At 41.5% G+C, this 14041-nt stretch overlaps 1 long non-coding RNA gene across 1 annotated transcript; it reads left to right on the top strand.

Annotated features, from left to right (window-relative positions):
• The first annotated feature begins 378 nt into the window (after window positions 1–378).
• LOC127353235 (uncharacterized) lies at window positions 379–6641 on the top strand. The gene is made up of 2 exons (XR_007881257.1): window positions 379–460; window positions 4809–6641. It is a non-coding gene; the product is annotated as an uncharacterized LOC127353235 (long non-coding RNA).
• The last annotated feature ends 7400 nt before the right edge of the window (window positions 6642–14041 follow it).

Raw genomic sequence — 14041 nt, 5'->3', positions numbered from 1 at the left:
AGGCCAGGGCCCTGTACGATAGCAGATTGCTGACTAATCATAGAAAACCAGCCAGGGAGGAGACAATGCTCAAGCTCAAAGGAGCTTTGTATTGACAGCAACTCACCGAGTGCCTCAATGCCACTGGGGCCTCAGCAACGGACGGTCCCTGTCCAGAGAGGCTGATGCTCTTCGAAGCAGTCTACAAGTGGCTTTATCAACTAATGTGTTTGATGTAAAGGGAGTGTTTGTGTGTGTTTTTGCTACTCCTGCTGGAGCATGCAGTTTCTTATCTGGCCCTTGTATCTAAGAATCTGTTGGCCGACTAAAGTCCAAGGTAGGCGCAGAGTGAAGCCAGTATAGATTCTGTTTATTGTTCCGCTACTGAGCAGATCTCTCATTGTGGCCTCTTAGAGAGTGGAGATGCCTTTCCATTGTGAGAGGGGGAGAAGAGAAAAACAACAACAACAAAAGGAAGGGGGTAGGGGACTGTCTGCTTATTGTGTGTGCATTGTGTGCGAGTGCATGTGTGTATGTGTGTGTTGCAGACATGTTGTGTTGCTGAAGTCGCCCAGAGGGGGATTTGGGCTCGCCTGCTCTTAGGGCTGGGCATGTTCCTCGAATGCCGACCCTGGAATTCCATGGCCCGGGGTCAGGACTTTTATTTACAATCCCACCTTACACTATTCCCCAAAACACATACACACACATATCACTGCTCATCTGCTGGCCAGGAGAGGGAAATAGCTTCTGTAGCTGAAGTATTTACTCATAAGCTAAGGCTGGTTAAAAATAATTTGCTGCCAGCAACAACTTAAAGCAGCGCAAGTTCTTTCATGCAAATGATGGTGTCAAGGGTCAGTTCGCACACAAAAATGTAAGAAATGTGGATTTTTCAGAATCTATAGCATGCCTAAGGGCTAAAAAGCCTCAGTGATGTCTGCTGCAAACTTCAGACTGAGGCTTGCAATTAACTCTAAAAGCAGTAAATTCTGCCGTGTTTGCACAGGCAAAACATGAGGGTTATGACCTAAAGGAAGCTATGTAGCATATGTAGCTTTGGCTGCAGGCTGGCCCACTGAACTTGTCAAATTTCCCCAACTGCAACTGGTCAATAATTTGATGCAAATGGTTGAAGATGCATTAAACTCCTCACAGTTATACTACGTTTAGTATAACATCATCCTGTATATTTACTTAGGCTATTTTACATATAGATAAATATAAAAGACATAATATTTACTTATATTATTAACTTGTGCACGGCACCGATGGCATTAAACTAACTAACTAACCCAATGCACCAAGACAAATTCCTCGTAGGTGTAAAAACCTACTTGGCAATAAATCTAATTCTGATTCTGATAAACAAACAGACCTCAATTTGTGTGAGTGAATTGGCCTAAGATGTCGAACAATTCCAAATTTGTCAGTCCTAAATATAGAGCAAAGCACTGTTATGGGAATTGTCGTGCTCATGTCCTTAGCTGTCCAAAATATAATGAGGTATATACATAATTAAGTATACCCTAGTGTGACTGTAACTGTAATGATATAGTGTAAGGACAAAGCCTGGAGAAGAAGCATTAGGCTTCTCTGTGTCTCTGTGTGTCTGTATGAGACACCTCCTCTTTGTAAAAGTGTCCAATTTATATATCTGCATGACAGATAGTTAGAAGAGACTTCCAGACTGGAGACCAGGTTAGGGTTAGGTGTTGTTGCTAAACATGCACCTGTTGATAACAAAGAGTAATATTTGAGTAACCTATAAACTGCACCATAAGAAATTTCTCTTCAGTCTCATGTGCGTCTTCCTCAGACTTACATCTTGCTTACAAGCAATACATAATCCACTGGAATAAGAGAAAAGGACATATATTGTGTCTGAGAATTCAAAGATTCAGTTTGTAACATTTAGGAGGGTCAACTAACAAAAATGGAATATAATATTCATAGGTATGTGTTCATTAGGGTATAATCACCTAAAAATAAGAATTGTTATGTTTTCGTTACCTTAGAACAATGCCACTTAATCCTACACACAAGATCTTTAATTGCTCTTCATATTAGTAAAACTGGACGTCACAGATTTTCTGTTTGACAAATTGGGGGCTCGTCCATGATGCTTAACCAAAGTATTTCTCACAGGTCAATGTCCCAGAGCCCAACTTCTCCCTGAAGAATACTGTAATTGACATAAGAGAGAAGGGGGCGCCTGTTTGAGAAAAGAGTTGGAGATTCCTCAGTGCAGCATCCCAAGGGGAAAAAGAACTAGGTTTATCTATATGAAAGTTAAAAGCTAAAGGGCTGACAAGCTTATTAAAGATGTTTGACACATTATTCAAGTTAGACTAAGACCAAGTTTGTCTAGGTGCTGCACGCAGGATAAAAATAAAGTAGACTTCCGTGACTGAATCGCATTAAAAGTAATTACTTGCTGTATGTTTTAGTCATGATGTTTGTTGGATTCTGGGATCAGGAAATGTTATTTTTATCCTGGGTTTGTGTTTCACTGCCCAGAATGGGAACTTCAAACAGTGAAGGTAAGAAACCCGACATTAAACATTCTCCCACAGTCCCTTGGGCTGTTTCACCTATTCACCTGCTCAGCATGACATATTTCATCATCAGTGTCTTGGTTGTTGTTGTACAATTCCACTGCTGCATCTGGTGCGATATATATCTTCGGTGCATATGCTGTGAATCACTGTCAGATGAGAGGCTGTTGTAAATGTCAGCTATAGGGCGGCCAGCTGTACCGCTGTCTGTGTCGGAAAAAGCTTTTTGGGAACCCGCTGCAGAAGTGAAACTTCCAATAAACTGTGCTGGGGGTCAGCTAGCTCAGCCCAGCCATATGAGGACAGCCAGGGGTACATTGGGAAATGTACAGCCTCATATGGAAAAAAACTTTGACAGTGTCAACATAATGGCTTCCCTAACAAGGACCATACATTTGGGACGACCTAGCTTTGAGGCTGTAAAAAGGGTGTTTACTATATGATCTGGCACACATGAGCAGTGTGTTTTTAAGGGAAGTCAAAGAGTGTGTTTCAGCATATTCTGTATGTGTACATATATGTAACAGGGCTTGCCAAATGTGTCATTGCACATTAGGATCTTATTTATATCCACTTAATCTTGTTGGAAAAATCTCACTCTGTTATGAATTATATTTAATACATTGTTCTGCCACAATGTTTCCCTGCACTCCTGAACTATATAGTGCATATGGATAATATATCTCAATTACCTTAGTAACTCAGAGAAAAACAATAACTTAATGATTACGTGTGAAAGAACAGGTAATAGGATGGGAGGGAAGTGATATACGAGGAGCCTGAAAATAACTTTATGCAAAGCTTTCTGGATCCAAACAGCTGTAAGGTACCTTCTAGAGTTACTTAGGCAGACACAGGCATGCAGCTAATATATATGTATATTGCCTGAATATTGGAAAGAAATAGCCCACACACAGTATATACAATATATGGTCTTCTAGCAACCCACTACACCACAGCGAGGACATTATGAAATGACACTCTGGCTCTCACTCCTCGTCTGAATAACAAATTTTCACCACAAAACATGCAAGACCCAATATTGATGTCCCTCTACAGAGACAGCAGAGAAATGAGAAATATGATCCATTGGTTGATCGAGCCAAACAAATGTAGGGTAATCCGCTACAGTATCAGCATCTGTCTCATGTGTTACTGTCAGTGATGTTATACTGACAATGTTGACCACGAAACCTCAAAAGCTGTGCAGGGAACACTTTCCATACCTCCTACTGTTTCCCAGGAATTTGTGTTTAAGCAAAGCAAACACACTCCGGCACAGACACACACACACACACACACACACACACACACACACACTCACGCTGTAGCCTAATGAACATAGCAGAGCAGCAAGCCATTACACATACCTCATTCATTTCCCCGTACTGTTTTCGCTCATTGCACACGTACAGCTGCAGACACTGACACACACACACACAGCACCCACATGTGCATCCTCTCTGGCACACTATCTATCACACACACACACATAACATCACACATAGTCACAAAATCGCACAGGCCCACTCAAACTTACGCACCGTCCCATTTTTTGTTTGTGACACTGTGTTAGCGGGAAGCCCGGCTGTGAGCTAACCCCACCATGTTTTTCTCGTCTCCTCTGTTATGTTTGGCACCTGTTGTGTGCTCAACATGCACACACACACACACACACACACACACACACACACACACACACACACACACACACACACACACACACACACAAACACACTCATATCTCACACACATTCCCACTACTTCTTTGCCATGTGCTATTAATAAATTGAAGAAATCAAAATTCTTTCCATTCCTGTCTTAAAGAACAACGCCAGAGTTTTTGGGCATAAGTCCTTTATCATTTTTGTGCTGGTCATATTTCACCATACTTATTTTTTTCTTTTTGCTATATTTATAAGCCGCAGTGTCTATAAAGTATGTATTAAATTTGGGGAAAACACTTTTCTCAAATTCTCCCAAAATAATGATGATGCAATGCTGAAATGGAAGTGTCACTTTTTCCTTGATATTTCTTAAGTGAACTGCTTGTAAAAAGGAAGACAAGGGAACAAAAACAAAGTGACCCCTGGGTGTTATGTTATGTTCCTAGTGTTGTTTTCGTGGGTCTTGTGAGGCTCAGTTTCACACGTAGACTGGACATAGTAAATGATAAAAAAGTGTTATTGTGCTCTTTAATCTCCCTGTTTTTCTGCTGTTGTCTCCCTCACCCTTCCCCCACTCTACAAAAACCCTGCACTGATGACACAGCCGAGCTGAGCTGGCAGACACATCATCCCTTATTATCAGACTGCTGGAAAGCCCAGGACCCTCTGGACATCTCCCTGCGGGGGACACAGATGAGTAGGTCATACTTCTGGAATGTGGACTGGGACAGGTGGAGGCGGACGTTTAGGTTAAAAAGGCCCTATGGCGTCATCCCTGTCCCCTCTGCTGCACAGTTTCCTTCAAGACTGTCTGCTGGCAAATCTCCGAAAAGAACTCTGGATCCTGCACTATGTTTTGTTTGGCCGCAGTGATTATTTTCATAGAAAGAACATCTTTATTGATAAAACTTTGTCTGTTGTCCAGGGCTGTTTTGCTCGCGTTTTTGTTTGGTTTGCCAGTCCATGGCGAGAACTCTGTCTCCCTCCTGACTTGTGAAAGATGCATAATTGTAAGAATGATATCTTTGTTTTTGAAGAAAATAATGTTTGTTTTTGGTGAGGCAATTAGTGAAACTGAAAAATGAAAGCAAGAAAATGCCAAAATAAGTTCCCATTTTTAAGGTTTGAAATGATGATTTGTGACATATTTTGAGGATCTTCATTCGCCCTCTTTTCTTTCATTATGTCTTTGTCGGGAAATAGAATATCCAGTCACATAAAATAGTCTGAAAGAATCTGCAAAAGTAATTTAAATATGTGAATCTGAACTCAAGACTTAATAATTCAAGACTATTATAAACTCTATGGTAAATTACCTATTTTAGCCTTATTTGTGTGCTACTATCTGCTTGTGTATCAATTGTGTGTTTTTGTATGGTTTTGTCTGCAACATTTAATGCTGCAAAGTTTGCCAGATCTCCCTTGCAAAAGAGATATCCAACCTCATTGGAATGTAACTGCTTCAATAAAAATTAAGTATGAAAATAGATTAAAGAAATGTACCATTTAGGAAGAAATCCACCCGCACCCTACTCTCCCCCTCTCTGTCTCTCAGTGCGGTTATAATACGGCTGAGCAGCTGTCAGAGCAGTTACAGGTGTTAAAAGAGTCCAGAGCTCATGCATTGGTACATTTTGTCACACAAAGGTGGCTCTCAGCTCTGGGAGCTGAGCAGCTCTCATTGTTTATTAGAGTGGCGGACTGCAGGTGGCCCAACCTATAGGACTAATAACTGACATTATTAATTAACACACAGCACACCGCTACAGGAGGGAGATGTATGAAACTATCAGCAAAACCTTTTATTTTCGAAAGTTTTAAAAATTTGTTTCAGCAAGGAGGTCAAATAAAGATAAACTGTTATTTGCCATGATGGCCTGGCAGTAATTGCTACTAGGCAGTAGTTGATTCACTGAGGACACGTGGGACAAACTGAAGGCTTGTAAGCATCAGTTTGTCTGGAGGAACATCTCCCTGTTCGACCTGGCCTCAGACAGCAAGCTAACTCTCGCTTTAATGATAATAATAAGGCTAACATGGTATAGCCTCTCTCCCTTCGAGCCCACAATTACTAGCCTGGCACACTGCGTACGCACACAGTCTGTCTGGGGAGCAAGCCACTGGATAATTCTTGGTTACCTGTCGCAGCCACTTCTCACAAACACACTTAACATACAAATACCAGAAGGGAAAAAAAGCACACATGCGTTCAGGAACATGCACACACTGCACATATGAATTAGCCAAACATGCAGGGAGCCAAACGTGGATTTGCAGCTAATTTTCCTTCCCAAAAATGTCTAGTTAAGATGAAACCACTGCTGTTACCTCATCTCTAGGGGTCATTCAAAACCCCAGAGGGTGTATGCATTTGGTGAGTTACAGGAAATTACTGATGATGTTCTGTGTTAATTGACAATAAAACAAAGGCAATTTTGGTGTGTTTTTGTAGCTTTGTGTTACTAGCATTATTACTCCCTTGTAATACATAATAGAGACCGCTGACTGTGACTGCTAAAGCCCTGGCTCTCCCACATCCAGTCCTGACTGGGCTTGTAGTTGATTCTTGCTCTCAGGAGGAATAACTGGATATCAAGTTAGCGTTCTTTAGTTAAAAAGCTATGTTGAAGTTTGGTGATTGTTCTAGTTTATAGAAGATTTTTTTATAAAAAATATGGAAAATGCTGTCTGAAAAGTTGACATTGGAGATCATACGGTTTTCACAGGACACTGAGAATCTACGGTTTGATTTTGTATTTGGTTTAATTCTGACATATTTTTCATTGGGTTGCCTGAACACAAGTATGGACACATACTACACACACACACAAGCTCCTCACAGATCACATTGAAGAATCCCTGTCAGTGTCAAAACAGCAACTTATCTAATAATCACGTAAGTTTGAGTACTCCAGTTCCAGCAAAGGGCTGTAAATCCACATTATCTCACTTTTATGGCTCGGTAATAATATGGCAATATCCTCTTTAGCATTATCTGGCTGAACATTAATCAGGCCCATCCTCATTGCACACCATTTATCTGAAACTATCTTTTATGCTTTTCTCCTTATGACAGCCGGTGGAAGTGATTTTTGTACTATTGGATAGAACAGGTGTAAATATTGAACCATGGACTGGCGTCCGGTGAGGTTGCTGGCCGCGTGCCTTTAACCCTCAGTACTTACTAATGCAATGTGTGCAGATCCAGTGAGGACAGGCTGCATACAGAAGCATGAGGCACAATGCACATATCACATGCACATGAGAAACCGTAATCTAAAAGTCTAAAATCCAAGAACTGCACACACATTGCAGTTTGTGATTTCATAGTCTGAATTTCAATCAATATTTGTGACTTTATTGTCCTTTAGTGGATAAAATAAAGAAACTATATAAACTGAAGTAAGAATTAAGATTTATTTTTTCTTTTCAAAGTAATTAAATGTAACTTAGATTTAATGCAACTGCACAATAAGTAAACATTTTCAAAAACATACAAATATCATTGCACTATAATATCATATATCTAATCTATTTGTTTCCGAATTGGTTAAGAGGGTGGAAAGAGTTTCAAGTAAATCATAATAAAACGTTCTTCCTGGTCTTCGTATCTATACTGCTTATCAGCTTTATTTAAGTGGTACAATATAACAGCAGATAAAAGCCCTTCAACAGAAGTTGTTTACATTTGAATGCTGCAGTTTTACCAGCTCATGGTCACAGACGATTCACGTTTTCCTTCCTCTTTGTGATTTTTACTTATTTTATTTGACCTTCACAAAAAACCTTGCTGCACCATTATTCTTTTCCTAGAAAGACCTGGGTGAGAAAGAAGCGACAAACGGTCTGCTCCAAGTTGCCTCTTTTTCAATTATGTGGTGAAGGAGATTAATTCAGCATGGTAATCCTACCTCCCACCACACACACAAACACACAGAGTTTCTCATCCTTGTACGTGCTCGGAGGCATTGAACTCTGTAACACTGGCAAGGATGGTCAAAAGTACGTCTAGCCCTTTTGGATGTCAGCTGGCCTCAAAACATGGTCTTTTGTTTGATCCGTCCCGTAATATAGATCAGAATGATGAATGCTGGCCAGTCATAATATCATCTATTCTTTTCCATCATGTCTTGCATCATTGTGCATATGTTCTCCACTGTGGCACAGTTTACTGGTCTCCCATAGGCAGACCATTAATTGCTTGGCGCCTCTCAAGAAAAAAACAGGAAAAAAGCAAACAAAGAAACAGTTTTGTTAATAGCCTGCTGCTGTTGGCTGCTGATTTGGCCCAAGTAGTAATGCCAATTCTTTTGGAACACACACAAACATCATACTGCCACCGATCATTAGTAGGGGCTCCGTGAACACAAATGTGTGTGTGTGTGGTTGTGTGTGTGTGTGTGTGTGTGTGTGTGTGTGTGTGTGTGTGTGTGTGTGTGTGAGTATAGGTGCGTATCTGTGCCCAAGTGTACATATTTGAATGTGTGTAAATGTGTATGCACGTGTGCTTTCATTTATGTTTGTGTATGCATGACTGTTTGTTTATGTTTGTGTACATGTGAGTATATGTGCGGTTTTTTCACAGAGAACACTCATCACTTGCCAGACTGGTGGCACTTCCATTATATTTAAGGGTACACACACAAACATAGACACACACACACACACACACACACACACACACACACACACACACACATATATATATATATATATATATATATATATATACATAGTCTTTCAGTTGTGGCATTTCTGGACAACTTCCCATCTGCATTACTGAAGCATGAGAATGAAATTGACAGTCTTGGGCTGAAGGATGGCACAGCAGACACAAACAACTGCTGCCAGCTTCCATGGCAAGTCTCAACAGACAATGGTTTGGGGCAGCCAAATGGCACAGTTGCAATGTCCTTCTCAAGCAATTTCCTCACAAATATTTGTACTCCTCTGTCGTGTTTTTGTCTGAATGTGTGTGTGTGTGTGTGTGTGTGTGTGTGTGTGTGTGTGTGTGTGTGTGTGTGTGTGTGTGTGTGTGTGTGGCGTGTGTGTGCGCGTGTGTCTGCATGTGTTGGTGTGTGGGTTACAACAACATCTGAAATGTCTGTCATTCTTAGGAAAACTTGTTTTTGTCACAGTGAAATAACTGGGGAATTGTGTAAATTACCAAAAGATAACTTTACTATGTGCCAGGAAATGTTGCGCGCTATGCCAGTTTCTGAATCCTGCAGGAATCTTTACAACACAGAAAACAGAAGTTGCAGAAAAAACAAGAAGGAAAAAGATCAAGGAGAGGAAGAGAAAAAGAGCAATGGAAGGAAAGAACTCTGTAACCCCTGAGCCCTGGCAAGGGCCAAAGAAATGGAGCTTATCTTGTTTATGTGGGGAAGATAACTAGAATGCTCATCTGGCTGCAGAGAGAGTAACCTCCACCATAGCTGTATGCTGACACCGTTCACTGGAGACTAGAGACTGGAGCCTGTTTATGTGTGTGTGAGCATGACAGCTGGAGTGGACACACACACACGCTGACACTCACTCAACTGTTGCACAAAAGTCCAACTCAACACTTGTCATTCAAAAGCACATAATAACATCCGCAGGGATCTGTGCATGGTTTGTAAAGATGGAAAAACACGCAGAACAGAAGTTAGCGGAGGTGGTTTTCTCCCACGTGGCTGTTTTGTTTTCTTTTAAATCAATCAAGTATAACTTTTTTTTTATCATTTCAGATTTAGCAACAAAAAATAAAAAGATCTTGTGAATAGAATTTTGCCAGCCGAGTTTACTGTCGTCTTTCTAGAGATTTCAGTTTAGCTGATTGCCCGTCCGATGCTGCTTGTCTTGTTTATTTCTACCTGAACAGCAATAATATTGCCAGCCTCTCCAACAGAGAGTCATCCAACAGAGTTATTTGAAGTGACGGATAGGTATGGATCATGGCCTGCCTTGTAATTAAGAGAGATTGCTATTTTCCCCTCAGAATGGGCTCTCCTATCCTGATCTGTAATTATATGTTGTTCAAACATAGAGGGGAGTGTCCCTGGGTATTGTGCAGCCTGCTTTACCACCACAACAAGTGCCAGCATCACTGATTGTCTGTGTTTGGTTCTAAAGTTTCAATTCTTTTTAGTTTTTTACCGACAATTCAATGTGTGTATCCAGCAGATATCTGCCATGGTTCTGAACCCTTCACTGTCTTGCCTCTAATGTGTCATGGCAGTAAGGCAGTGCGTGTATGTGTGGTGTATGTGCGGTGTGTGTAGTGCCAGGTAGAGCCCCGGTGACCTCCACATAGTGACACTGATGTGCAACAATGATGAATGCCCTGATAGAGTGAAGTAAGGACACACCTGGATAATGTTAAAGTTAAAAACTCAGAAACCTTAAACGTTACAAGATGCTGACCTCCTTGTTTAATTAAGTGCAGCGTTCTGCTTTTAAACATTTACTGCCACCCACTCTTCCTGCAACACCTTCAATTAAATTTAGCCTTTAACAAATCCATGAATATTTCAGAAATGTCAAATGTGATGAAGGTCACCTCTGTTGGGAAATGTATATGTAATGTGGGTGGATGTCTTAATTCTAATTTTGGAAGAAAATGTGGATAGTTTTAAATCTTAAAACTGAGTGGCCACAGAGAGTAACATTTGACCCCTATGAGTAAGTATAGCCCAGGCGGTCTCGGCACCACACACAGAGTATATTTCAGTGTAAAGCTGTGACCCCCTTGTTTTCCAGTAAGAGGAAATTGTCATGCAATGACCCAGTGACCACACTGAAAACCACTTCCCCCTTTGTTATGATTTTGAATGGCTTAACCACCTCATTTCCCTTGTTCTGGCCCTCCAGAATACAGTCTACCCCACACGTCTTGTCATATCCACATTGCTCTGCTGTTTCTGCCATCTCTAACCTTTCAATGGTGTATTGACAAAGACACCAAAAGCCTCAAAATTGCAAAACTTTACAAATGTAATATCCAAAGTGCTCCACGTTTAGTGTGAGAGTGGACTGTAGGGATCCTTCTCATGCTTTTGTAGGAGACGATCAGACATAGACCAAAGACAAACACTGACTTTGTGCAGTTGTTGTGCCCAAGTAGTTTATTTTCTCTCATCCTCACACCCCTGTATTTTACACATTATAAATAGAAATAAATAACTGTAAATAGAATTCAAGAATTATGATCGTGACAGCCATGCAGACAACATAAATAAACATAGATTTGATCAAAAAGAAAATTCAATTCCCCCGACCCTCTTGTCTTCTCCTCACAAAGTTTTACTTTGCACAAAATCCACTAAAACTTCCACTTCATTGTTAATATGGCAGAACCTACGGTTACATAATTAGGAAAGCCTCCTCACAGCTCCTGGTTGATTAGGAATCAACAATTAGATAGTTTTGTGGGGCACTGAAGAAACACAATCCCCTCTTTATACTCCGGCTCTGCTGTAACCACCTCAGAGCCCATGCAAGGATGTCGTTTGAATTATATTTTACATTATGAAATTAAGCTCTTTGGGAGAAATTAGCTAAATGGTTATGTTTCCGTGTAATTAATGAGAGAGAGAGCGACGGATCCTCGAGCCCATAAACACCCCACACACCGGAGTTTTGACTATTCCAGGGGGCCAGTACAGTTTGTCCTGGCCATAGAGGTTCTGTGGTATGACCCCCTTTCCCTCTGATTCTCCCTCTCTCTGTCTCTTTCTCTCAATCTCATTCCCCTCTCTCCATCCCTCTTTTCAGTCCACAGCAATTAGAGAGGCAAAGTGGGAAAAGAGGAATGTGTGAGCACGCTTTGTGAGGATTGGGAGAAAGAGAGAGGGAGTTCAAGAGAGAAAGTGAGAGATAAAGAGAGAGGGAGAGATGAGAGAGACAGAGAGGAGGGGAGGAGAAGAAAGGAGAGGAGAAGGCCTGTCTTAATTGGCCTGTGTGGCCACGCTGGGCTGTGATGGTCTGGGCTTGCCAAACCCTGTGCCTCAATAGTTGGCCTGGCCTTACATGCATCCCGTGCATCCGGCCAACCACAACTAACTCTAGTGTGCTCTTTGGCAGTTTCCAATGTCAGGCCTGGGAGAGTTGTGCCACCCACATCTACACTCCGCTCCATAGTTCAGGAGGCCTCTCTGATGGGGATGGATGCGTGGGTTTATGTTTTTTTTGGCTCCACCAGTTTAGGTTTAGGTGGCATTTCTTCGCTCTTTCTATTGTTTACTTATTTAGGATAATGTTATAGTGATTTTATGCATGGGGTCCAGAACAAGTTAAAAATGCACCTACCCAAATTACATACATATCTTGGACACAAGAAGAATACCTTTCAACCGTCAACATTGTTAAGTTCTCTTAAGGTTTCTGCATAACTAAGTCATTAATACACTATAATCTAAATAAGAACTGAAAATGCACTTCTTTTTTAGCCCCACAACTGCAGTATCAGTTTGAATGATCTTGACAAGATCTAACCAGCATAACCATCACACTCAACAATCGGAAAAACAAGTATGTGTCTTGGTGCACTGTGGCCCGGTTTTGGCTTGTTTTGGTTGACTTATGTTTTGCCCTCTCAGGCACAGCGGTGACGTGATGAGCCCTGAGGACCAGAGAGTCCCTGATCTCATTACCAAGCTCTAGAGAGTCATACTATGTATAAACACCTGCAGGGAACAGGCTCAGTCCCATAGAGGCTGCTGGAGAACACACACACACACACACACACACACACACACACACACACACACACACACACACACACACACAGACACCTGCCAATGGGTTTTAAACAAGTTAGTGAGAGTAAAGTGTTTTATTGGGAGTGACACTTTAAAAACACTGCACTAATAATGCATTTATAAATAAAGGGATTGAGTAAGAATTCACTTGCTCAAAGAGGTGAAAACGTGACAATTTGCATGTGTTTACAGGCAAATTCAGTACGTGCATGACTGTGAACTTTTGCAGCCTCAAGCATCCTTCAGAAATGAATCATTTTTGACAGCATGCCACTTCCAGCTAAGGGTTTGTTTTCCTCTTTTTGCAAGTGGGATTGACTCTACAGAGTAGGGCAATAAGGTTTCAAAAGACAGGCAAAGGTAATTTAATTGAGCGAATTATGACCATAAAACACAGAACAGAAGCTCCTTTACAATGATCCAGTTCACTTTCCCAGAAGCAATTCATGTACAGCTCATCACTGTAAGGCGGAACGTTGCACCAAAGCCAAAGAAAAAGAGATTTCTGCTTCTCCTGCTTGTAAAGCTCAAACTCTTTGATGCCAAACTAAAACAGAACTGAGAGCAACAGTAAACTCTGCTGCACCAAGATAACCCCAGTGCTCAAAACTGTTCCATTCTGGGAACAAAGATACTGAACAGTAAATCTGCCCGGTAACAGACATCCCATGGGTATGTGCATGCATGTCAACAATGAAAGGTCGTGCCATTTTCAGAATATGCGTGTGATAATTTGAGACATGTCGGTTACTAAACTTAGCCACTGAAGTGGAGCTTGCTCCAGTAGTTAGCAAGCCGCTGGAGGATGGAGGGATGGATATACGGATGGGTGTGTCAGAGGCAGTGAGAACAGGTCAGGTTTAGTGTGGCATGCAGCAGAGGAAGGATTGAGGAGTTGTGGCCAGCCCGCTCGTCACTCTGTGAGTGCTGATTTCCACTTTGGCACACTGTGCCCTATCGCAGAGCAGGAGACAGACAGACAGAGACAGACGTGGACTCAGGCAGAGATGGAGCGAAGGGAGAGAAATGAGAGGGGAAAAGGGAGAGGGCGGGTGAGAAGAACAGAGAGGGTGCTAAAAGCAACTGGAGATTC

This window comes from Dicentrarchus labrax, unplaced genomic scaffold (genome assembly GCF_905237075.1).
Source record: "Dicentrarchus labrax unplaced genomic scaffold, dlabrax2021, whole genome shotgun sequence".
Lineage (NCBI taxonomy): Eukaryota > Metazoa > Chordata > Actinopteri > Moronidae > Dicentrarchus > Dicentrarchus labrax.
This window is presented reverse-complemented; position numbering and strand designations above follow the sequence as displayed.